Genomic DNA, 26,023 nt, shown 5'->3' with positions numbered 1-26,023 from the left:
GTGTGCGCATGTGTGCGTGTAGTTCACACTTAGCACCGAGCCCGGCCCTGGCGGACTGACCCCTCTTTGTATAATCCCGCAGGGCCTCGGGGTCAGAAAAGCGGCTGGATCCGGGAGGATCCTGGCGGCCCGAGTGACAAAGGCCGCTTTTCTTCCTGCGCTGGAATCACGTCATGTTGTTAAACCGCATTTGGGGGCAATTGTTCCAATTCATGGTCAGTTGATTGATTAGTAAGGTTTCAGTGATTTTTCATTTGACTTTTAAATTTGTCTTTCTTTTCCCATTTGGATTTTTCTCTTTATCTTCTTGTTCCATTTATCCGTTATAGGCAGGCAGTTTCTCTGACAAATTTTTAATCTTTCCTTGTGAATTTAGTAATGCTCTATACCTTACCTCTGATGGTAACTATGTGAGTATGAGCCTTATCAGTGATTCTTTCTCAACCTTCGGTAAGTAAAACTCTAAAATTCTAGATGAGTTGCAGCCAGTATTGGTGGAGGAAAGTAGTTTTCATACTTAATGAAATCAAAGGCCTTTGATAGAGTGACTTTATATATGTAATACTTGAAATTCTTCTTATATGTGTCATCAACACCTGTGTAGAATATTTGTATGTAAGATACGAATCTTTGTGTCAGGGAGAAGTCTGGGGACATTAAGGGGACGTTTCATTTCCCAAAGGCATTTCAGCCTTTTCTCCTTTTCAGTTATTAGAACAACTTATTACCCTTTTGCAGTGTCCATCCTTCTAAGATATGAATAAATATAAAAGGTCCCAAAAACTAGTTTAAAATTTATTTTTTTTATTTTAGCTTTTTATTTACAAAACATATGCATGGGTAATTGTTCAACTTTGACCCTTGCAAAACCTTCTGTTCCACCTTTTCCTCTCCTTCCTCCCACTCCCTCCCCTATGTGGCAGGTAGTCCCATACATGTCAAATATGTTAAAGTATATGTTAAATCCAAGATATGTATACATAGTTATACAAAAACTGTAGTTCTAAGCTTTAAAATTGCACTGTGGGATGAATTCTGAATGTTGCCCATCTAGCTGCATGTTAGGGTGTGGACACTAGGCATTTTTTATCTACACGTTCTTCCCTGCGTGGATCTAGGCCAGACTCTTTTAAGTGATTCAGATTCTCATCCAAGAGTTCCTCCAGTGTTCTAGGACTTGAAGACATGAACATATGTGGAAAAATGAATGTCTGGAGCATTTCACTGTTTATGGAACCCCCCAACTTGTTCTTTGCTGCCACAAGAGTAACAAACCCATTTAATAAGCATTAGTTTACCTCTTCTGCCTGCCCTGCCCTGATACTTAATTTCAGAATTGGAAGGGACCTCGGCAAACATCTATGCTAATGCATACGAAAGACTTGCATTATATCCTTCAAGGAATCTTGCACCATTTAAACCGTTATTATTATCAATCTATTTTATTTTTACTTCACAATTATTTCTAAATATACCTCTTCCTACTCCCCTATTAAACAAGCTTTTCCTTATACGGTTAAAAAATGAAAAAAAAAAAAGAAACGAATTGAAAACTAACAAATTGTCACCTCTTTATTTAATATACGTATACATTGTTCCATACTGGGAATCTTCCACTTCTGCCATGAAGGGAGGGAGGTACATGTTCTCAACTCTGCTCTGGGACCATCCTTTGTCCTTATAATTACATATTATGTTGTATTTTTGTTGTCATCGTATATTTTGTTTACTCTTCTTATTTCCCTGTAATACTTCACCTAAGTCTTTCCTTGCTTCGCTGAACTCTTCATATTTGTCATTTTTTAAAGTGAGGTAATATTGTGTTAGAGGAATGTATCTTAGACATTCCCCAATAGAACCTGTTGATTTTTTTAATCAGAAAAGTGCTGGTATGAATGATTTGATGAATGTGAGAGTTTCTTTTCTGTCTTAGACTTTCTTGTAGTGTTGGTATAGAAGCTTATTTTAAAGTGTAAAAGCTCATTATAGTACACAAAGCTAATGTGTCCTATGTTGTATATTTTATTATTTGATCATCTTTATTGATTGAGGCGATAGGAGATATGATTAAGTGTAATGCAGCAGGAAATGGAATATTTACATTTTTATCTCTTTCAGGTTGGGACAGGAGGTCTGAAATCAAACAGACAATTCCAGACAGTTGGAAGATAGACCTCATTTGACATCAGATTATCCATACTGTGAAAGATCTTAAGAACGTAATGACTATGGGAAGACTTTCTGCCTGACTACAGCTCTTATCTAAGCGATGTGTCGAGGGTTAGGATTGACTACCTATCAATTACAACCATTAAATGACACTTTAAGGAGAGACACTGTTTTAAACTCACCACGCCAGCTTACAAAAAAAGCTCACAAGTCTTTCAGAGAACTTGAACTGACTTTATCCAATGTGGTTGAATGTCATTCAAAAACCCTTGGAAATATCCGTTTTTGCTACACAAGAGGCACCCACAGCAGTCCTTCATCAAGCAGACAGTGTGTGATAGAGTGGGTGAACCTCCCAACACAACCAGAACAAACTCTTAATCTTTACCCAGTGCCTATGGCTAGAATTTTATTAAAAGCCATTGAGCGAGCAGTACAGTTAACTGGGATAAGATATACACCTTTTATACTAATGCACAAATTAATGTATGCTGTGAAACCATCCCAGAGTGGCAAATTTTATTAGCTATGGCTCCAAATTTTACACACGGGACTCCATTAAAGAGAACCAGACTATTACATAATTGACAGTGGATTCTTGAAGAAAAGGTTTTTAAAGGTCCTCTTAAAGGACCAACTCTCTTTACAGATGCATCCAAACGGAATATTTGTGCTGTATACTCTTGTGACTTAACTGTAAAGAGAGTACTCAGAATTCCTTTTCAGTCCACTCAGCAGAATGAATTGTATGCGATCATTCTAGCTCTTACTTATTATCCAGGAGGGATAAATAGAGTATCTGATTTAGCCTGTTCAGTAGGTGTGGTACAAAAAATTGCCATAGCCCAAATAAAATTTGTAACCTCTAATATATATCAGCTCTTTTAGGAACTTCAAGAGCAAGTGAGAAAGCATCCAGGTAAGATTGATATCTTGCAGGTCCACACACACAGTGGACAGGCAACCCTAGAGAACTTGTAAATCTAGCTCTTTATACTACTTCTTGATGTTTGACAAGGTGCATTGGCTGTGGCAGGCAGGTTTTATAACCCACCAGAAGGGCAGTGTCCAGTGCGAGCCTCTCCATTATCTTTAATCGCCAGGTGATGTGGAGAGGCCCAGAAAGTGGTGAATGGAAGGGACCCGATATGTTAACTGCTTGGGGGAGAGGGTTTGTTTGTATCTCCACAAATGGAGAAGGAATCAGATGGGTGCCAATGAGCCATATTCACCTTGTCCCTCAGAAAGAGATGGAGCACACTTTGAAAGGCAGCCCAAGAATCTCATTCTAAATATCATCAGGCTGCTCGAGCTTTACCCTTACAATTTGGAATAACAAGAGAGGAAGGTAGGAGCATAGTTAAAACCTGTACAGCTTGCCTTCCCTTCCACGCTCCTACACTGCCTCCAGAGAAGAACCCTTGTGGTTTGAGACCCATTGAAATGTGGCAAATGGATTTGACCCATTATAAATCTTTTGGTCCTCTGTCTTTTTTCCATGTTGTGGTAGACACCTTTTCAGGATTCACTTTTACAATATCAGCAGCAAAAGAGACAGCCTGAGTGGTCACTGAATTCCTTATACAAGCATTTGCAATTATGGGTGTGCCACAAGCAAGGAAAACAGACAATGGACCTGCATATACTTCTGAACATTTTGCACACTTTTGTGCGCAGTGTAAGATTGTACACACTACTAGCATACCTTTTAATCCTCAAGTACAGGCAATAGTAGAGAAGAGAGAGACATTAAGATGCTCCTCTGAAAACAAAAGTAAGGGGGAGCCACAGACAACCCTAGAGAACTTGTAAATCTAGCTCTTTATACTATTTCTTGATGTTTGACAAGGTGCATTGGCTCTGGCAGGCAGGTTTTATAACCCACCGGAAGGGCAGTGTACAGTGCGAGCCTCTCCATTATCTTTAATCGCCAGGTGATGTGGACAGGCTCAGAAAGTGGTGAATGGAAGGGACCAGATAGATAAACTGCTTGGGGGAGAGGGTTTGCTCTTATCTCCACAAATGGAGAAGGAATCAGATGAGTGCCAACTAGCCGTATTCACCTTGTCCATCAGAAAGAGATGGAGCGCACTTTGAAAGGCAGCCCAAGAATCTCATTCTAAATATCATCAGGCTGCTCGAGCTTTACGCTTACAATTTGGAATAACAAGAGAGGAAGCTAGGAGCATAGTAAAAACCTGTACACCTTGCCTTCCCTTCCACGCTCCTACACTGCCTCCAGAGAAGAACCCTTGTGGTTTGAGACCCATTGAAATGTGGCAAATGGATTTGACCCATTATAAATCTTTTGGTCCTCTGTCTTTTTTCCATGTTGTGGTAGACACCTTTTCAGGATTCACTTTTACAATAGCAGCAGCAAAAGAGACAGCCTGAGTGATCACTGAATTCCTTATACAAGCATTTGCAATTATGGGTGTGCCAGAAGCAAGGAAAACAGACAATGGACCTGCATATACTTCTGAACATTTTGCACACTTTTGTGCACAGTGTAAGATTTTACACACCACTAGCATACCTTTTAATCCTCAAGTACAGGCAATAGTAGAGAAGAGAAACAGAGACATTAAGATGCTCCTCTGAAAACAAAAGAAAGGGGGAGCCACAGACAACCCTAGAGAACTTGTAAATCTAGCTCTTTATACTATTTCTTGATGTTTGACAAGGTGCATTGGCTCTGGCAGGCAGCTTTTATAACCCACCGGAAGGGCAGTGTCCAGTGCGAGCCTCTCCATTATCTTTAATCGCCAGGTGATGTGGACAGGCTCAGAAAGTGGTGAATGGAAGGGACCGGATAGATAAACTGCTTGGGGAGAGGGTTTGCTCTTATCTCCACAAATGGAGAAGGAATCAGATGGGTGCCAATGAGCTGTATTCACCTTGTCCATCAGAAACAGATGGAGCGCACTTTGAAAGGCAGCCCAAGAATCTCATTCTAAATATCATCAGGCTGCTCGAGCTTTACCCTTACAATTTGGAATAACAAGAGAGGAAGCTAGACCATTCATGTACTTATTCATCTACATTGTTCCTTAACCTCCATGATAACGGAGGAACAAATCTCAGAGGTTCACCTATCACTTTCCACTTTTTACTTCGGAGGTGTTGGAAATTCCTAGTGAAACTCTTGTTGATGCATTGGCTGTGCTTCTGTAAGATATGATCTTAGAGAATTGCCCGGGATGCTGAATGTATAACTGTCTTACCCATATTTACCAACCAAAATGCGAGAGGCAAGAGTTGAATCATGTCTTCCAAGGCTAGTTCTCTGTCCCCTGCACCAAAAAGAATATTTTTTTTAAGTTATCAGTTAAAAGTTGAATCCTCATATGTCCTTGGGTTCGTTCACAGAGATTAAAATTGAATTATTGCTGGCAGTGTAGACTGTTAGTGTTGTGTTGATTTACCCAATAGTAATGCAATAGGATTTTATGGATGAAAAACAACCCATTGAAATTGAATGGTAATGGTCTGAATTCGATCTGAAAAATGAAGCAAATTGTAGAATATATAAGAAAATTATACTATATTGCCCAAAAGCAACAACTAAAATAGGGATTTATACATACACATAATGTTTAAGGGAAATCTATTTTGTCTCAAATGAATTGTAAAGAAGAGGAGTCTCAATCATCATTTCTGCTATGACAAAGAATGTTCATGTTCTAGAACATAAAGAATTCAGTAAAAAATGGAAATAAATTCCTAGATCCTTTTTACTTGGACTCATGATTTCCTCAATGCCGAGAATTCCTTAGAGTATAAATTCCCTCCCCTAATGTAATTGGGCATCTTAGTTGCCTTGAGGCAGCAGAGTTTAACATTGGCTCAGAGTCATTCATCTAGTGTGTGTTGGATGTAGGACTTGAATACAGATCTTAATTTTAAGGTTGTCTCTCTATCCTTATTTGTCTCAGAACATATTAGATCATTACACAATTAAAAATTGTACCTAAGTTAAAATATGAACAAAAAATGTAGACTTAAACGGAGGCTTAATAAGTAACAAACGGGTGAAAGAACAAACCATAGAGCAATTAAAAAATGTGAATGGAAGGGACCAGATATGTTAACTGCTTGGGGGAGAGGGTTTGCTTGTATCTCCACAAATCGAGAAGGAATCAGATGGGTGCCAATGTCTATGAGAATGATGTGGGCTTGTGGGGAGCACAATATCCTAAGATTATCGCAGGCAGCTTAAGCCAGTTTTTGCTTAGAAGTTATTGGCGCTACCTTCAAGGTTTAGTTCTCTCCAGGGACTAAGGCCCTGGCTATTGATGGAACTTGATGGAACCTTTGTGCAAAACCATTCAGGACACAAGGGGCTGTCAATCTTCCTGAGATCCTGAGTGAACAAGCAGAGGAGGCCTAGGCTCAAAATTGTATCCGTGATGGATAATCTTGCCCTGCTTTGAAAGTTCTTCCTTCTTGTGGCTGGGTTAACCTTTTATTAACTGTTAATGACAGATGTTAGCAGAGATTCATACTGCTCCTGCCGGAGAGGGAGGTAGAGTTCTGTGGGATGTGACTTCCTTTTAACTATCATGGTTTTCAGCCTCTTTTTCTCTGCCCCCCAAGTGCACGTCCATTTCCACCTCTTCAGCTGACATGCATTCATTGATGGGGATGAGACTATATGTGTGGCCCAGTTAAAAGAGTCGCTGTTGTTTGTCTCTGACCTTGGGGAATGAGCAAGATGCCACTTAGGCCTGCCTCTCTTACTCCCCTTTTCTTTTTTTCTTTTTCTTTTATTTTTTTTAACATTTTATTTTATTCAATAATAAATAATAATAATCTAATAATAATAAATAAAGAGGAGGGAGGTTAGAGAACAGTAACTGGGTTCAGGATCAGCCAGAGTCAGGATAAATCAAAGTCCTTGGTCTTTAGGGGGAGAAGTGAAGGAGGCAGGCAAGCTGCCATGTGGCTTGCCAAAGATGTCTCCTGGATTCTGGAGTCTGGAGTCTCCAGCCTCTCTTCTCCTTTTCCCTGACTTCTCTCCCTCAGTCCTCCAATCCTTGCTTACCATTAACTCACCACCAAGCATTCAGCAAGCCCCAATCATGAGGAGAGTCATTTATCCAAAAATATGCTTATAGAGCCATTTTCTCTCATTGAATTACCTAATTATTCTTCAGTGCTCTCTTGTCTGATTCAAGCACACCTTTTTCAGAGCTTCAGCCCTCTACAATCATCATCCTCTCACAGGAAGAGATCCATTCTACAGGTCGGAGTTAGACCTCCAGCAGCCAGTGGCAGTTGGCTCCCGTATCACAATTTTTCTACTCACAACCTTGGAGGCCATCTCTATCACTTACCATTGAGAAGTGATGACTGCTGAAATGATTTACTAATGGGACTCCCTATTTCTAGTCCCTTTCCTTTTCCCTCTAACATATCTGTCAAATAGCTTATCTTCCAAAGGCACAGGTCCCTCCTCAAAGGCTTTCAAGTCCATTCTAGATCTATTTCCCAAACTTCCCCTTCATCTGCATTATGTTCCAGCCATACTGGATAACTTTACTAAATTTGCTGTTCCATATCTTGCCTCATGCATTTGGACAGAACTTTCCTCTTCCACTTCCAATTAGAATGGTTTCACTTCTCACATCTATCTGCCAGAGCTCTTTTCATGTGAGACTAATCTCAGGTTCCATCTCCTCTATAAAATTTCTTTTTCTTCCTTCCTTTCCTTCTTCCCTTCCATCTTCCCTTTCTTTTTTCCTTTGATTTCCTTAGGCAATTAGGGTAAAGTTATAGGATATAGCCCAGGGTCACACAGCTAGAAAGTATTAAGTGTCTGAGACCAGATTTGAACTCGGGTCCTCCTGACTTCAGGGCTGCTGCTCAATCCATGCACCACCATAGCTTCCCCAACAAGCCTTTCTTAAAAGAATAAATACATTTATTTATTAGTCATTAAAAAACTATTAAATTATGGACAGATAGGTGACACAGTGGATAGAGTACCGGGCTGGAATTAGGAACTTAGACCTGGACACTTACTGTGTGATCTTGGGTAAATCACTAAATCCTATTTGCCTCATTTTCTCCTCTGTAAAATGAGCTAGAGAAGGGAACGAGAAACCACTCCAGTATTTTTGCCAAGAAAATCCCAAATGGGGTCAAGAAGAATCAGATACGACTGAAAAATGACTGGAGGATAACTACACAGCCAGGCCCTGATCCTTGGGGATTTCTTCTAATGACCTTCTTACCCAGCCTAGTCCTTCACCTGAGTCCCTTAGTCCAACTACCTTCCCTCTCTCTTCTTTAATCTTCTCTCCTCGTTTCTTCAACATTTTTTCTTCATTGAAGAGAATGTTTGGAGTGTGGTTTTCAATCAGTGTATTTATTTTGAGAAGTAATTGAGATAAATAAATACAGCCAGTGTTCAAATGTCTGAGGGTCACACTTGAATTCTGTCTTCCTGACTCCAGAACTAGTGTTCAATCCCTTATAGCTCCCTCTAGCGGTTTGCACAACAAGCATTTATTAAATGGATTCTGTAGTTATCCCTTCCACATTTCAGGGCTTAGGGACCCAGCACTCCTGTGATCTGGAAAATCCATGTAACATTTATTGGCCTTCGCTTTAACAGGAGAAATCCGTTTTTTTTTCTTTTTCTTTTAGGGGGCATTTACAGTACCTTATTATAAAATTTGAGATAAATTTTTGGTCATAGGCAATATATAAATCCACGTGATATTTCTAGCCTTTGCCTGCCATCTGCAGCACCTGCAAAACTCCTCCCAAATTCCCATTAAATTTCTTCTGTTGACCTTCAATGGGTCAAAACCATGATGGGGAAAGTCATGATATGGAAGGAATAACTTAATGCTCCAGGAACTCGGCTAAGCACTGGAGACACATAAGGCAAAACACAATCTTTCTAAATCTTTCAAGTACTAGACATGAAAAATTGTCAAAGTCAGGTGTTATTGTTACTACTGCTTTTATTGTCTGCTGTACTGACCTTCGCTAATCTCTTCTGTTCTTACAAAAACAAAACAACGGCAAACGCTGTTTGCCCTTGCTGCCCCTTCCGACTGTCTTTTCCCTTTCATTGCAAATCTCCTTGAAAAGGGTGACTATAAAACGTGTTTAAAATGAATGTACACTAGATTGCTATAGTTGACTATTCTGTCTCGTGAACCTAACCTTTTCCACTGATCAACTAATCTATTTCTAAGCCAATACCAAATGGTTTTGGTGACTGCTGCTTTATAATATAATTTTAGATCAGGTACAGCTAGACCACCTTCATTTGATTTTTTTTTTCATTAATTCCCTTGAGATTCTTGACTTTTTATTGTTCCATATGAATTTTGTTGTTATTTTTTCTAAATCATTAAAATATTTTCTTGGAAGTCTGATTGGTATAGCACTAAATAAATAGATTAGTTTAGGGAGTATTGTCATCTTTATTATATTCGCTCGGCCTATCCAAGAGCACTTAATATTTTTCCAATTATTTAAGTCTGACTTTATTTGTGTGAAAACTTTTTTGTAATTTTGCTCATATAATTCCTGACTTTCCTTTGGTAGGTAGATTCCCAAATATTTTATGCTATCAACAGTTATTTTGAATGGAATTTCTCATTGTATCTCTTGCTCTTGGATTTTGTTGGTGGTGTATAAGAATGCTGAGGATTTATGGGGATTTATTTTGTATCCTGCTACTTTGCTAAAATTATGAATTATTTCTAATAGCTTTTTAGTAGAATCTCTGGGGTTCTCTAGTTATACCATCATATCATCTGCAAAGAGTGATAGTTTGGTTTCCTCATTGCCTACTCTAATTCCTTTAATCTCTTTCTCAACTCTTATTGCAGAGGCTAGTGTTTCTAATACAATATTGAATAATAATAGTGATAGTGGGCAACCTTGCTTCACTCCAAATCTTACTGGGAAAGGTTCCAGTTTTTCCCCATTACATATGATGCTTACTGATGGTTTTAAATATGTGCTCCTGACTATTTTAAGGAAAAATCCATTTATTCCTATGCTCTCAAGTGTTTTTATTAGGAATGGATATTGGATTTCATCAAATGCTTTTTCTGCATCTATTGAGATGATCCTATAATTTTTGTTTGTTTGGTTATTGATATAGTCGATTATGCTAATAGTTTTCCTAATATTGAACCAGCCCTGCATTCCTGGTATAAATCCTACTTGGTCATAGTGTATTATCTTGGGAATGATTTTCTGTAATCCTTTTGCTAATATTTTATTGAAGATTTTAGCATCAATATTCATTTGGTCTATAATTTTCTTTCTCTGTTTTCAGCCTACCTAGTTTAGGTATCAGTACCATATCTTTGTCGTAAAAGGAGTTTGGTAGGACTCCTTCAATCGCTATTTTTTCAAATAGTTTATATAGCATTGGAGTTAAATGTTCTTTAAATGTTTGGTAGAATTCACATGTAAATCCATCTGTTCCTGGGGATTTTTTCTTAGGGAGTTGGTTAATAGCTTGTTCTATTTCTTTTTCTGAGATGGGACTGTTTAGGATATTTACTTCTTCCTCTGTTCGTTTGGGCAAGCCATATTTTTGATGGTAATCTTCTGTTTCATTTAAGTTGTCAAATTTATTGGCATAAAGTTGGGCAAAAAACTCCTAATTATTGCCCTAATTTCATCTTTGTTAGTTGCGACTTCTCCCTTTCCATTTTTAAGACTAACAATTTGATTTTCCTCTTTCCTTTTTTAAATCAGATTCACTAAGGGTTTGTCTATTTTGTTGGGGTTTTTTTCATAGAACCAACTCTTAGTTGTATTAATTAATTCAATAGTTTTTTTTTTTTTACTTTCAATTTTGTTGATCTCTCCTTTTATTTTCAGAATTTCAAGTTTAGTATTTGACTGGGGTTTTTAATTTATTCCTTTTGTAGCATTTTTAGTTGCAAGCCCAATTCATTGACCTTCTCTTTCTCTATTTTATGCAAATAGGCCTCTAGAGATATGAAATTCCCCTTATTACCACTTTGGCTGCATCCCATATATTTTAGTATGACGGCTCATTATTGTCATTTTCTTGGGGGAAGTTATTAATTATGTCTATGATTTGCTGTTTCACCCAATCATTCTTTAGTATGAGATAATTTAGTTTCCAATTATTTTTTGGTCTACTTTCCCCTGGCTTTTTGTTGAATATAATTTTCATTGCATCATGGTCTGAAAAGGATGCATTTACTATTTTTTGTCTTACTGCATTTGCGTTTGAGGTTTTTATGTCCTAATCTATGGTCAATTTTTGTATAGGTCCCATGAACTGCTGAAAAGAAAGTGTACTCCTTTCTGTCTCCATTTCGTTTTCTCCAGAGATCTATCATATCTAACTTTTCTAGTATCCTATTTATCTCTTTGACTTCTTTCTTATCTATTTTGTGGTTTGATTTATCTAATTCTGAGAGTTCAAGGTTGAGATCTCCCACTATTATAGTTTTGCTGTCTATTTCTTCTTGCAGCTCTCTTAATTTCTCTTTTAAGAATTAAGATGCTACACCACTTGATGCATATATTTTTAATATTGATATTGCTTCATTATTTATGCTACCCTTCAGCAAGATATAGTGCCTTTACTTATCTCTTTTACTTAGATCAATTTTAGCTTTTGCTTGATCTGATATCAGAATAGCTACCCCTGCTTTTTTGACTTCACCTGAAGTATAATAGATTTTGCTCCAGCCTTTTACCTTTATTCTGCATGTATCTCCCTGCTTCAGGTGCGTTTCCTGTAAACAACATATTATGGGATTCTGGCTTTTAATCCATTCTGCTAACCACTCTCTCTTTATGGGGGAGTTTACCCCGTTCACATTTATGGTTAAAATTACCTGTTTATGATTTTCTCCCTTCTTTCTCCCTTAACCCCCTTCCTAGTATTAAAATTGTGAGCATCACATGTTTCTCACAGCCCTCCCTTTTTAGTATCCCTCCTCCCGCCTTAGAGTTCCTCCCCCTCTCTTACTCCTTTCCCTCACAGTTTCCATACTCCCTTCCGCTTAGCTTATTCCTTCCCATTTCACTTTTCCTTTCTCACTTTTCAATCAGGTGGGAGAAGTTTCTCCATAAATTGAATATGTCTAAAATTTTTCTCTTAAAGCCAATTCTGATGGCAGTAAGATACCCACTATATTTATCCCCCTCCATTCTTTCTCTCAGATATAATAGGTTTTCTTTGCCTCTTCATGAGATGTAGTACCCCTACTTTATCCTTTTTCTGGTACAATGTCCTTTCCACATCTAGTTTCTAGAACAAGGTATACATGTATTCTTTATACATCTTTATAGCATGAATATAGTTCCCAAGATTTCTTTTTACCTTTTAAGGTTTCTCTTGAGTTCTATATTTGTAGATCAAACTTTTTGTTAAGTTCTGTTTTTTTCATCAAAAAGAGGTGAAATTTGCTTATTTCATTGAATGTCCATCTTCTTCCCTGGAAAAAGATGCTCGTTCTGGCTGGGTAAGTTATTTTTGGTTGCATACGGAGTTCCTTAGCCTTTGGGAATACCATAGTCCAGGCCCTTCGATCCTTTAATGTGGATGCTGCTAGATCCTGGGTAATCCTCATTGTGGCTCCTCTATATTTGAATTGGGTTTTTCTAGCCGCTTGCAGTATTTTTTCCTTCGTCTGAGGTTCTGGCATTTGGCCACTATATTTCTTGGTGTTTTGATTTTAGGATCCCTTTCAGTAGGTGATCGATGAATTCCTTCAATGTCTATTTTACCCAATGTTTCTATGGCTACTGGGCAGTTCTCTTTGCTAATTTCCTGGAAAATAGTGTCCAGGCTTTTTTTTTCATCATGCCTTTCTGGAGTCCAATGATGCTCAGATTGTCTCTCCTGGATCTGTTTTCCAGGTCTGTTGTTTTCCCAAGAAGGTATTTCACATTCTTTTCTATTGTTTGAGTTTTTTGGTTTTGCTTGATTGATTCTTCTTGTCTCCTCAAATCATTCAATTCCATTTGTTCGATTCTGATTTTCAATGAAGTATTTTCTTCACTTACTTTTTTTATATCTTTTTCTAATTGTGCACTTGCGTTCTTTTGTTCTATGGAATTATTTTCCATTATGCCAATTTTGTTTTTTAGAGAGCTATTTTCTGTTTCCAGTTCACTAATCCTATTTTTCAAGGATTTGATTTCTTTATCCACTCTGTCTTTAAATGAGGGGGATGACTTCTCCAGACTCTCTTGCCAAGCCTCCCTCTCCTTTTCCCATTTTTCTTCTAGCTCCCTTGTGAGAGCCTTTTTAATTTCTTCTATGAGGTTCATCTGTGCTGAGGAACAGATGATCTCCTCCTTTGGGGATTCACCTGAGGACAGTCTGTTTTTAGTCTCCTCAGGCTTTAGAGTCTGCTCTCTATCCATATAGAAGCTGTCAATAGTTAAGGCCCTTTTCAGGTTTTTGCTCATTTTGTCAGAGAAGAATCAAAGACAAACTAGCAAAGAAAAAAAGAAAAAAACCCAAATGGAACCTGCTTTGGGGGAGGGGCTGGGTGGTGTTACCCAGCTTCCTCTACAGACTGCGGGGGCAGCAGCGAGGCACTAGCAGGATTGTGCTGCGCCTGCGCTCTGAGATCTGAGAGCGTGCTGAGACACTGTGGGGGAGGGGTGGCCAGGTCCCGAGAGACTCCAGCTGTTGGGGATTGTATTCTTCACTCCCAGTATTTTTAGCTTCTCTGCTGGGCTACTGACTTACTGCCAGGCCTTTCATCACAATGTATCGCTTCCTCCTATGGGCCCCAACCCCAACACAGACCCCTCCAGTCTTCTTGTATTGGACTCCTCTATACGCCCCCTGCAGGGACCGGACAGCGCCCTTGGGAATTCCCATTAAAGGTCCCGCGGGCGCCGGGCAGTAGAGGCCACCAGAGGCGGTGACGGTGTCCCGGGAGTCAGGCCCCGAACAGCAGCCTCGGGATGGCCGGGCTCGGGCGGGGCAAAGGGCGGAGAGACTGCAGGGTGGTGGGGGAGCGGCTTAGAGCGGGGTGGGTACAGGCTGGTGAGCGGCGGCCCAACAGCCACGGAACAGTGGGGATCGTCCTTTTTCTTTCCCGACAGCAGTGACCGGGGATCAGCCCAGGGAAGAGACAGCTCAACTCAGCGGAGGGATGGCCCCGCCCAGCCCTGACTGCGCTCCAACTAAGGAACGTTCCGGGAGCCTCAGTCCCTCCTCCGGGCGTCTGGGTCCCAGGGGAGATGCGGGTGGGGGGGACTTTGCCCTTTTGAGCCAAGCTCTTTCCCGGCCTGAGTTTGCCGGAGCCAACGGCCATTCGGGAATCCCGGCTCCGCAGGCACAGGGGCCGAGAAGAGCCGGCTTTACCTGGTTAAAAAACCCCCCGGGGAGGCCGGAACCTCGGGCCCAAACAGAAACAACCGTCTGGCTCCAAGCCAACCGGGCCCCGAACAACAGCCAAGGTTTCTTTGTGCCCAAACCGAGGCTCTTCCCCTCCCGGATTGTTTATTTATTTTTGGACTTGATCCGCCCGCGGCCCCTGGATCCAGAGGGCGCTGGGGGAGGGGGGCTGGGGACTCTGCGCAGCTGCGGGTCATGACCCCGGCTCCCTAAAGTCAGGGTCCCCTTGGAGGGACAAACCGGAACAGCAGCGGCTGCGAGTGTGAGCGAGAGCGGCCACTAGGGGGACCCAGGCGGAACTGGCGGCGCCCCACGGCGCCCCGCCCCGCTCTTCCTTTCCATGCCCTTCCCTGCTTTGCCCAAAGGAATATAAATTTATTTCAATGAATTAACTATTATTATTGATGCTGAAACCACCAGGATACAGCCTATTTCTTTTTCTAACCTATGGGACCTGCAGGTCACTGCGGAGCATGCGCACGAGTCACTCCTGGAGTCCAAACTTCACTTCCCAAAAGGCCGCGTTGCCGCAGGGGGCAGAACTTGGCATCCCACGTGGTTCCCTTCACGTGCTTTCCCGGAAACGGAAGTTGGGGCTCTAGCGCTCTCCCCGTGCCGGAATCCTGCCAGCGCCCCAGAGAGTCGCCACAGAGGAGCCGCTCCCTCCGGAGCCCGAGTGACCCCTCTCCTCCCAGGCCCCTCCGGGCTCGGTGTCGGGGCAGTCACAGGGATGAGAACCTCCTTCCTGCCCCTTTATCGCTCCCTCTCCAGGTGAGGCTCCGAGGAGGAGAAATGGCCGCCAGGCTCCGTCCCCCCTGACTCTTCCTCGGTAAGTGGGGGCTCCCCCTTCAGAGGTCCTGGGGCCGGGGCTCTTTTGGGACCCACGACCTTGGGATCAGGCGCCCAGTCCCGCCAGTCAGCGGAGCGTCAGCCAACACCCTGCCCGCCCTGCATGCGGGGCCCAAAGGGGAGGGGTCCCTGTGGGGAGTCACGGAAAGGTGCAGGGGTCTGGCTTTCCTCAGTGGCGGAACATTCATTTAAACTCCCATCTCTGTTCCTGCCATTTTCTCCATTGTTGCCCCCCACCCCCGCCCCCGCCAGTCCGTCTCCTCCCGCGGGACTCCTTTTTCGGGACAGCTACTGCAGAAAAGCTTCCGCGGGACTCCTTTTTCGTGAAAGCAACCGCAGAAAAGCTTCCGCGGGACTCCTTTTTCGGGGCAGCCACCGCAGAAAAGCTTCCGCGGGACTCCATCTTCTGCGGGACTCCTTTCCCATCCCCTTATTCCGGACCTTCCCGCTGCTAATTATCCCTCCCCCTTCCCTCTGCCTCCCATCTATGCGGGCCTGTGTGTGCGTGTGTGTGCGTGTGTAGTTCACGCTTAGCACCGAGCCCGGCCCTGGCGGACTGACCCCTCTTTGTATAATCCCGCAGGGCCTCGGGGTCAGAAAAGCGGCTGGATCCGGGAGGAGCCCTGGCGGCCCGAGTGACAAAGGCCGCTTTTCTTCCTGCGCTGGAATCACGTCATGTTGTTAAACCGCATTTGGGGGCAATTGTTCCAATTCATGGTCAGTTGATTGATTAGTAAGGTTTGAGTGATTTTTCATTTGACTTTTAAATTTGTGTTTCTTTTCCCATTTGGATTTTTCTCTTTATATTCTTGGACCATTTATCCGTTATAGGCAGGCAGTTTCTCTGACAAATTTTTAATCTTTCCTTGTGAATTTAGTAATGCTCTATGCCTTACCTCTGATGGTAACTATGTGAGTATGAGCCTTATCAGTGATTCTTTCTCAACCTTCGGTAAGTAAAACTCTAAAATTCTAGATGAGTTGCAGCCAGTATTGGTGGAGGAAAGTAGTTTTCATACTTAATGAAATCAAAGGCCTTTGATAGAGTGACTTTATATATGTAATACTTGAAATTCTTCTTATATGTGTCATCAACACCTGTGTAGAATATTTGTATGTAAGATACGAATCTTTGTGTCAGGGAGAAGTCTGGGGACATTAAGGGGACGTTTCATTTCCCAAAGGCATTTCAGCCTTTTCTCCTTTTCAGTTATTAGAACAACTTATTACCCTTTTGCAGTGTCCATCCTTCTAAGATATGAATAAATATAAAAGGTCCTAAAAACTAGTTTAAAATTTATTTTTTTTTATTTTAGCTTTTTATTTACAAAACATATGCATGAATAATTGTTCAACTTTGACCCTTGCAAAACCTTCTGTTCCACCTTTTCCTCTCCTTCCTCCCACTCCCTCCCCTATGTGGCAGGTAGTCCCATACATGTCAAATATGTTAAAGTATATGTTAAATCCAAGATATGTATACATAGTTATACAAAAACTGTAGTTCTAAGCTTTAAAATTGCACTGTTGGATGAATTCTGAATGTTGCCCATCTAGCTGCATGTTAGGGTGTGGACACTAGGCATTTTCTATCTACACGTTCTTCCCTGCGTGGATCTAGGCCAGACTCTTTTAAGTGATTCAGATTCTCATCCAAGAGTTCCTCCAGTGTTCTAGGACTTGAAGACATGAACATATGTGGAAAAATGAATGTCTGGAGCATTTCACTGTTTATGGAACCCTCAACTTGTTCTTTGCTGCCACAAGAGTAACAAACCCATTTAATAAGCATTAGTTTACCTCTTCTGCCTGCCCTGCCCTGATACTTAATTTCAGAATTGGAAGGGACCTCGGCAAACATCTATGCTAATGCATACGAGAGAGGAGACCTCACCTTAACATGCCTGACAAGTAGCCACTTCTCTAATAATATTTTCTGAATAAATACATATTTACTAATTTTCTAATTAAAAAAAAGACTTGCATTATATCCTTCAAGGAATCTTGCACCATTTAAACCGTTATTATTATCAATCTATTTTATTTTTACTTCACAATTATTTCTAAATATACCTCTTCCTACTCCCCTATTAAACAAGCTTTTCCTTATACGGTTAAAAAATGAAAAAAAAAAAAAAGAAACGAATTGAAAACTAACAAATTGTCACCTCTTTATTTAATATACATATACATTGTTCCATACTGGGAATCTTCCACTTCTGCCATGAAGGGAGGGAGGTACATGTTCTCAACTCTGCTCTGGGACCATCCTTTGTCCTTATAATTACATATTATGTTGTATTTTTGTTGTCATCGTATATTTTGTTTACTCTTCTTATTTCCCTGTAATACTTCACCTAAGTCTTTCCTTGCTTCGCTGAACTCTTCATATTTGTCATTTTTTAAAGTGAGGTAATATTGTGTTAGAGGAATGTATCTTAGACATTCCCCAATAGAACCTGTTGATTTTTTTAATCAGAAAAGTGCTGGTATGAATGATTTGATGAATGTGAGAGTTTCTTTTCTGTCTTAGACTTTCTTGTAGTGTTGGTATAGAAGCTTATTTTAAAGTGTAAAAGCTCATTATAGTACACAAAGCTAATGTGTCATATGTTGTATATTTTATTATTTGATCATCTTTATTGATTGAGGCGATAGGAGATATGATTAAGTGTAATGCAGCAGGAAATGGAATATTTACATTTTTATCTCTTTCAGGTTGGGACAGGAGGTCTGAAATCAAACAGACAATTCCAGACAGTTGGAAGATAGACCTCATTTGACATCAGATTATCCATACTGTGAAAGATCTTAAGAACGTAATGACTATGGGAAGACTTTCTGCCTGACTACAGCTTTTATCTAAGGGATGTGTCGAGGGTTAGGATTGACTACCTATCAATTACAACCATTAAATGACACTTTAAGGAGAGACACTGTTTTAAACTCACCACGTCAGCTTACAAAAAAAGCTCACGAGTCTTTCAGAGAACTTGAACTGACTTTATCCAATGTGGTTGAATGTCATTCAAAAACCCTTGGAAATATCAGTTTTTGCTACACAAGAGGCACCCACAGCAGTCCTTCATCAAGCAGACAGTGTGTGATAGAATGGGTGAACCTCCCAACACAACCAGAACAAACTCTTAATCTTTACGCAGTGCCTATGGCTAGAATTTTATTAAAAGCCATTGAGCGAGCAGTACAATTAACTGGGATAAGATATACACCATTTATACTAATGCACAAATTAATGTATGCTGTGAAACCATCCCAGAGTGGCAAATTTTATTAGCTATGGCTCCAAATTTTACACACGGGACTCCATTAAAGAGAACCAGACTATTACATAATTGACAGTGGATTCTTGAAGAAAAGGTTTTTAAAGGTCCTCTTAAAGGACCAACTCTCTTTACAGATGCATCCAAACGGAATATTTGTGCTGTATACTCTTGTGACTTAACTGTAAAGAGAGTACTCAGAATTCCTTTTCAGTCCACTCAGCAGAATGAATTGTATGCGATCATTCTAGCTCTTACTTATTATCCAGGAGGGATAAATAGAGTATCTGATTTAGCCTGTTCAGTAGGTGTGGTACAAAAAATTGCCATAGCCCAAATAAAATTTGTAACCTCTAATATATATCAGCTCTTTTAGGAACTTCAAGAGCAAGTGAGAAAGCATCCAGGTAAGATTGATATCTTGCAGGTCCACACACACAGTGGACAGGCAACCCTAGAGAACTTGTAAATCTAGCTCTTTATACTACTTCTTGATGTTTGACAAGGTGCATTGGCTGTGGCAGGCAGGTTTTATAACCCACCAGAAGGGCAGTGTCCAGTGCGAGCCTCTCTATTATCTTTAATCGCCAGGTGATGTGGAGAGGCCCAGAAAGTGGTGAATGGAAGGGACCCGATATGTTAACTGCTTGGGGGAGAGGGTTTGTTTGTATCTCCACAAATGGAGAAGGAATCAGATGGGTGCCAATGAGCCATATTCACCTTGTCCCTCAGAAAGAGATGGAGCACACTTTGAAAGGCAGCCCAAGAATCTCATTCTAAATATCATCAGGCTGCTTGAGCTTTACGCTTATAATTTGGAATAACAAGAGAGGAAGGTAGGAGCATAGTTAAAACCTGTACAGCTTGCCTGCTTTCCATGCTCCTACACTGCCTCCAGGGAAGAACCCTTGTGGTTTGAGACCAATGAAATTTGGCAAATGGATTTGACCCATTATAAATCTTTTGGTCCTCTGTCTTTTATCCATGTTGTGGTAGACACCTTTTCAGGATTCACTTTTACAATACCAGCAGCAAAAGAGACAGCCTGAGTGATCACTGAATTCCTTATACAAGCATTTGCAATTATGGGTGTGCCACAAGCAAGGAAAACAGACAATGGACCTGCATATACTTCTGAACATTTTGCACACTTTTGTGCGCAGTGTAAGATTTTACACACCACTAGCATACCTTTTAATCCTCAAGTACAGGCAATAGTAGAGAAGAGAAACAGAGACATTAAGATGCTTCTCTGAAAACAAAAGTAAGGGGGAGCCACAGACAACCCTAGAGAACTTGTAAATCTAGCTCTTTATACTATTTCTTGATTTTTGACAAGGTGCATTGCCTCTGATAGGCAGGTTTTATAACCCACGGGAAGGGCAGTGTCCAGTGCGAGCCTCTCCATTATCTTTAATCGCCAGGTGATGTGGAGAGGCCCAGAAAGTGGTGAATGGAAGGGACCGGATATATAAACTGCTTGGGGGAGAGGGTTTGCTTTTATCTCCACAAATGGAGAAGGAATCAGATGGGTACCAGTGAGCCATATTCACCTTGTCCATCAGAGAGATGGTATTTTGAATGGTAATTCAAAGGCAGATAGCCTTCTAACCATGTTGGTCAATACTCCTTTATTTCAGGCAGCCCAAGAATCTCATTCTGAATATCATCAGGCTGCTTGAGCTTTACGCTTACAATTTGGAATAACAAGAGAGGAAGGTAGGAGCATAGTTAAAACCTGTACAGCTTGCCTTCCCTTCCACGCTCCTACACTGCCTCCAGAGAAGAACCCTTGTGGTTTGAGACCCATTGAAATGTGGCAAATGGATTTGATCCATTATAAATCTTTTGGTCCTCTGTCTTTTTTCCATGTTGTGGTAGACACCTTTTCAGGATTCACTTTTACAATATCAGCAGCAAAAGAGACAGCCTGAGTGGTCACTGAATTCCTTATACAAGCATTTGCAATTATGGGTGTGCCACAAGCAAGGAAAACAGACAATGGACCTGCATATACTTCTGAACATTTTGCACACTTTTGTGCGCAGTGTAAGATTTTACACACTACTAGCATACCTTTTAATCCTCAAGTACAGGCAATAGTAGAGAAGTGAGAGACATTAAGATGCTCCTCTGAAAACAAAAGTAAGGGGGAGCCACAGACAACCCTAGAGAACTTGTAAATCTAGCTCTTTATACTATTTCTTGATGTTTGACAAGGTGCATTGGCTCTGGCAGGCAGGTTTTATAACCCACCGGAAGGGCAGTGTCCAGTGCGAGCCTCTCCATTATCTTTAATCGCCAGGTGATGTGGACAGGCTCAGAAAGTGGTGAATGGAAGGGACCAGATAGATAAACTGCTTGGGGGAGAGGGTTTGCTCTTATCTCCACAAATGGAGAAGGAATCAGATGAGTGCCAACTAGCCATATTCACCTTGTCCATCAGAAAGAGATGGAGCGCACTTTGAAAGGCAGCCCAAGAATCTCATTCTAAATATCATCAGGCTGCTCGAGCTTTACGCTTACAATTTGGAATAACAAGAGAGGAAGCTAGGAGCATAGTAAAAACCTGTACACCTTGCCTTCCCTTCCATGCTCCTACACTGCCTCCAGAGAAGAACCCTTGTGGTTTGAGACCCATTGAAATGTGGCAAATGGATTTGACCCATTATAAATCTTTTGGTCATATGTCTTTTTTCCATTTGTGGTAGGCACCTTTTCAGGATTCACTTTTACAATAGCAGCAGCAAAAGAGACAGCCTGAGTGGTCACTGAATTCCTTATACAAGCATTTGCAATTATGGGTGTGCCACAAGCAAGGAAAACAGACAATGGACCTGCATATACTTCTGAACATTTTGCACACTTGTGTGCACAGTGTAAGATTTTACACACCACTAGCATACCTTTTAATCCTCAAGTTCAGACAATAGTAGAGAAGAGAAAGAGAGACATTAAGATGCTCCTCTGAAAACAAAAGAAAGGGGGAGCCACAGACAACCCTAGAGAACTTGTAAATCTAGCTCTTTATACTACTTATTGATATTTGACAAGGTGCATTGGCTGTGGCAGGCAGGTTTTATAACCCACCGGAAGGGCAGTGTCCAGTGCGAGCCTCTCCATTATCTTTAATCGCCAGGTGATGTGGAGAGGCCCAGAAAGTGGTGAATGGAAGGGACCAGATATGTTAACTGCTTGGGGGAGAGGGTTTGCTGTTATCTCCACAAATGGAGAAGGAATCAGATGGGTGCCAATGTGCCATATTCACCTTGTCCATCAGAGAGAGATGGAGCACACCTTGAAAGGAAGAAGACCCAAGAAACATCTGGTGGTTCCATTGCTGACTGTGCTCACCACTGAATGAGCACGGCAGTTATGGCGTTTGACTTGTGGACATCAACAATTGTAGAACTGCAAAACTCTCAGGAATCACTGGATTCTCTGAGATATGAAAAGACTGTTGCAGGACTTCAAAAACTTGTGGGAATCATTGGATCCCATGACATGTGAAGCAATGCACAATAGATTGATTTTGGACTATCTCTTGGCTGCTGAAGAAGGCGTATGTGTGACTGTTGTTTACATACCCTTCTTTTAGAACTTGTGGAAATCTTTTACAACACTATGGTGATTCATATTGTTTGTTATATCACTACTTGCATGTACAATTGATGTTTGTTGCACCACATTGAGCCTGCAGTGGTTGTGCGGAGAGTCATCACTACTAGCCTGTGCAATATTGATATGTGCTTGTGTAATACCTCCCATGCTGATGGGTTTGTGCATACCTGTTTCTAATAAAACCCTTCAGCCCAGAAACCTGTTCACAATCCCCACTTTCCTTTGTGTTTTCCATCTCCCTGAGATGTCAGGGAGGGCATGATCATCTCCTTTTCAGGACTTTCACCTCCCCTCCTGAGAAGTCGGGGAGAATGATCACCTCTTTTTTGGTGTTTTCACTTCCTTTCCTGAGAAGTCAGGGAGGGTGTGATCACCTCATTTTGGGGTTCTCACCTCCCTGAGAAGTCAGGGATGGCAAGACTACCTGTGTTCTAAAACAAAAGAAAGCAGGAGATGTAGAGGGCTGAAACTCTTGAGTCAATGCACTGAGGTCAGGACACCCAAGCACTTGAGGCTAAGTACCAATTGGACAATACTCTATGGGTATATGGTTGGAAAATGGTCCTTAGCACTCTTCTGTGCTGGCTCGATGATTGGTGTATACAGAGAATTGTAGGAGGGACTGGGGGTGGAGTAAGACGAGCAAGAGTCACTTTGGCTGTAGACAAGGAAAAAGGAAGGTTGCAGAGATCCTGCTTCCAACCCCTTCACTTCTACCCTAAAGAGCAAGAATAAAGACTAAGGACTTTTGCTTATCCTGACTCTGGCTGATTCTAAGGGTGCTAACACGGTTATTACAATAAACCTGAACAATGAACACAGTGTAGGAAAACCTTTCAAATGAAGGAACTTGTTTGATCCCAGAGAATTTACACCGAGAGAAACCTTATGCATGCACACAGATTGTGGGAAGGCCTTATTTGAGAAAACAAACAAACAGAAAACTTATGCAACACTAATAGATGCATAGTGGAGAAAATCCTTATATATAGGTAGAATGTAGAACGTCCTTCCTCTGAAAAATGCATCTTCTTGTACATCAAAGATCATATTGGAGAGAAACCTCAGTTTAGTGAATGTGGAAAGGCTTTCTGCTTGAACACAGCTCTTAAATTGTACATCAAAGAGTTCACATGAGAGAAAAACATGAATTGGGGAAATCCTCCATTAGAAGGACCCATCTTAATACAGAGAGTTCACAATGGAGAGGAGCTTTATTATAAATGTGAAAAGTCACTTCACAGGAGCCCACATTTTACCAAACACCAGAAAGTTCACGCAATAGTTTTACAAATAATAGGGTGAGGAAAGCTTTCCCTTAGGAGTATAGTTTTTATGTTTATACTAAAATGTTCATATTGGAGAGAAATCTTTTGAATGTGTAATGAATGTAGGAATTTGACATCTTCTAATACTAATAAAATCTTCTGAAGATCATGAATTTCAGGAGGGTTTAAAGCATTGCATACACTTAGCTAAAATTAGTAAAACTCACAGTAAAATGAAAAATCAGAAGCAAATCCCAAATTTTCTATAGTGGTTACTCTATAGTGCTTTTGTTTACTCAAGTCCTCAAGCACCTCTCTTCCCTACTTTGCATGCTTATTTCAGGTGGCAAGTTATTCTCTTAACAATCTTGAGAAATCCCCAAGTGCTTCAAAAATTTTGGTGAATCCTGAGCTTCCTCAATTTCTCTAGAAGTTCAGAATCACCATCTGTTCTCTTTCCCCTTTTTATCATATAGGAAGATGTTTTAACACTAAATCAAGGTAGGAAGGGATCTCGGGAGTCACTATTTTTTTAAGATTGCGGACATAGGGCCAAAAGCTTATGTCTATTATTTTCAAAAACAACAAAAAAAATTCATGGCATTATAGAATGATGGTTGAAATTCTTGTGTGTGTTTGTGTGTGTTGCAAGGCAATCAGGGTTAAGTGTCTTGCCTATGGTCACACAACTAGGAAGTGTCAAGTGTCTGAAGGTGAATTTGAACTCATGTCCTCCTGACTCCATGGTTGGTGATCTATCTACTATACCACATAACTGCCCCAATTTTTTTTAAGGCAGTATAAGTGTCATTCCAAAGGCACAGGTCCCTCGTCAAAGGCTTTCAAGTCCATTCTAGATCTATTTAAGGCAGTATAAGTGTCATTCCAAAGGCACAGGTCCCTCGTCAAAGGCTTTCAAGTCCATTCTAGATCTATTTCCCAAACTTCCCCTTCATCTGCATTATGTTCCAGCCATACTGGATAACTTTACTAAATTTGCTTCCCTCTCTCTTCTTTAATCTTCTCTCCTCGTTTCTTCAACATTTTTTCTTCATTGAAGAGAATGTTTGGAGTGTGGTTTTCAATCAGTGTATTTCTTTTGAGAAGTAATTGAGGTAAATAAATACAGCTAGTGTTCAAATGTCTGAGGTCACACTTGAATTCTGTCCTCCTGACTCCAGAACTAGTGTTCAATCCCTTATAGCGCCCTCTAGCGGTTTGCACAACAAGCATTTATTAAATGGATTCTGTAGTTATCCCTTCCACATTTCAGGGCTTAGGGACCCAGCACTCCTGTGATCTGGAAAATCCATGTAACATTTATTGGCCTTCTCTTTAACAGGAGAAATCCGAATTTTTTCTTTTTCTTTTAGGGGGCATTTACAGTACCTTATTATAAAATTTGAGATAAATTTTTGGTCATAGGCAATATATAAATCCACGTGATATTTCTAGCCTTTGCCTGCCATCTGCAGCACCTGCAAAACTCCTCCCAAATTCCCATTTAATTTCTTCTGTTGACCTTCAATGGGTCAAAACCATGATGGGGAAAGTCATGATATGGAAGGAATAACTTAATGCTCCAGGAACTCGACTAAGCAGTGGAGACACATAAGGCAAAACACAATCTTTCTAAATCTTTCAAGTACTAGACATGAAAAATTGTCAAAGTCAGGTGTTATTGTTACTCCTGCTTTTATTGTCTGCTGTACTGACCTTCGCTAATCTCTTCTGTTCTTACAAAAACAAAACAACGGCAAACGCTGTTTGCCCTTGCTGCCCCTTCCGACTGTCTTTTCCCTTTCATTGCCAATCTCCTTGAAAAGGGTGACTATAAAACGTGTTTAAAATGAATGTACAGGTATATATAACCAGGAGAAAAAAAAGAATTTTTTTTAAAAGGGAAGGGTGACTATATAGGCCTTTATTTCCTTACCTCTTGTTTCCTCCTCAACCCCTTGCATTCTGGCTTCGTCCTCTGGCACTTGACTAAATCTGCTGTCCCCGAGTTCTTTTTTCACTGCTGAAGGTGGTGATTTTTCTTCAGTTCTCATTTCATTTGACCCCTCAGCAGCTAGGTTCTTCAAATATATGAAGGCCTCTTATGGAGGAGGTCAGAGGGTAAAGGAGCAAGGTGTGGTAGCTGCCAAAAGCTGCTAAAGGGTCAAATGTAGTCTTGTCCTGAGTGGCAAAGGGGGGAAAGTGATAAAGATGCAAGCTGAGGTTCAGTGGCAGGGGAAAACTTCCTTTCAGTGAGAGAGACAACATCGAAGTTCAAAGGGCTTTCTCGGGATGGGCTGCCTCTCACTAGGGATCTTGAAGGGGAAGCTGGGTAATCAAAGAATCACTCAGCAAACATTGATTAAACCCCTATGATAGCTGGGGAAGAGTGACCGGAGCATTGGACCCATTCAGTCAACGAGCTTTGTGTATGGGTGTGGTTTTGGGGGGTT

General features: G+C 40.9%; 3 long non-coding RNA genes across 8 annotated transcripts in view; 2 read left to right on the top strand and 1 right to left on the bottom strand.

The window, feature by feature from the left end:
• The first annotated feature begins 3,094 nt into the window (after positions 1–3,094).
• The window catches only part of LOC127544684 (uncharacterized), a 68,250-nt gene continuing 45,321 nt past the window's right edge, over positions 3,095–26,023 (top strand). Inside the window, exons 1-4 of one of the 6 annotated variants that reach the window (XR_007949520.1) lie at positions 15,159–15,380; positions 15,984–16,117; positions 18,119–19,088; positions 20,322–20,400. This is a non-coding gene — a long non-coding RNA (uncharacterized LOC127544684). Of the gene's footprint in view, positions 3,210–4,040; positions 4,104–4,844; positions 4,939–15,158; positions 15,381–15,983; positions 16,118–18,118; positions 19,089–20,105; positions 20,401–26,023 lie in introns of those variants that run through there. The other 5 variants (XR_007949518.1, XR_007949531.1, XR_007949530.1 and 2 more) reach the window with 5 other exon arrangements.
• The window catches only part of LOC127545362 (uncharacterized), a 67,521-nt gene continuing 44,707 nt past the window's right edge, over positions 3,210–26,023 (bottom strand). Inside the window, exon 3 of the long non-coding RNA XR_007949643.1 lies at positions 3,210–3,401. This is a non-coding gene — a long non-coding RNA (uncharacterized LOC127545362). The remainder of the gene's footprint in view (positions 3,402–26,023) is intronic.
• Positions 20,407–22,500, top strand: LOC127544946 (uncharacterized). The gene is made up of 2 exons (XR_007949572.1): positions 20,407–20,986; positions 21,821–22,500. It is a non-coding gene; the product is annotated as an uncharacterized LOC127544946 (long non-coding RNA).

This window comes from Antechinus flavipes, chromosome 1 (assembly GCF_016432865.1).
Source record: "Antechinus flavipes isolate AdamAnt ecotype Samford, QLD, Australia chromosome 1, AdamAnt_v2, whole genome shotgun sequence".
NCBI classification, from domain to species: Eukaryota; Metazoa; Chordata; class Mammalia; order Dasyuromorphia; family Dasyuridae; genus Antechinus; species Antechinus flavipes.
Note: the sequence above shows the minus strand (reverse complement) of the source record. Positions and strands in the feature narration are given on the sequence as shown.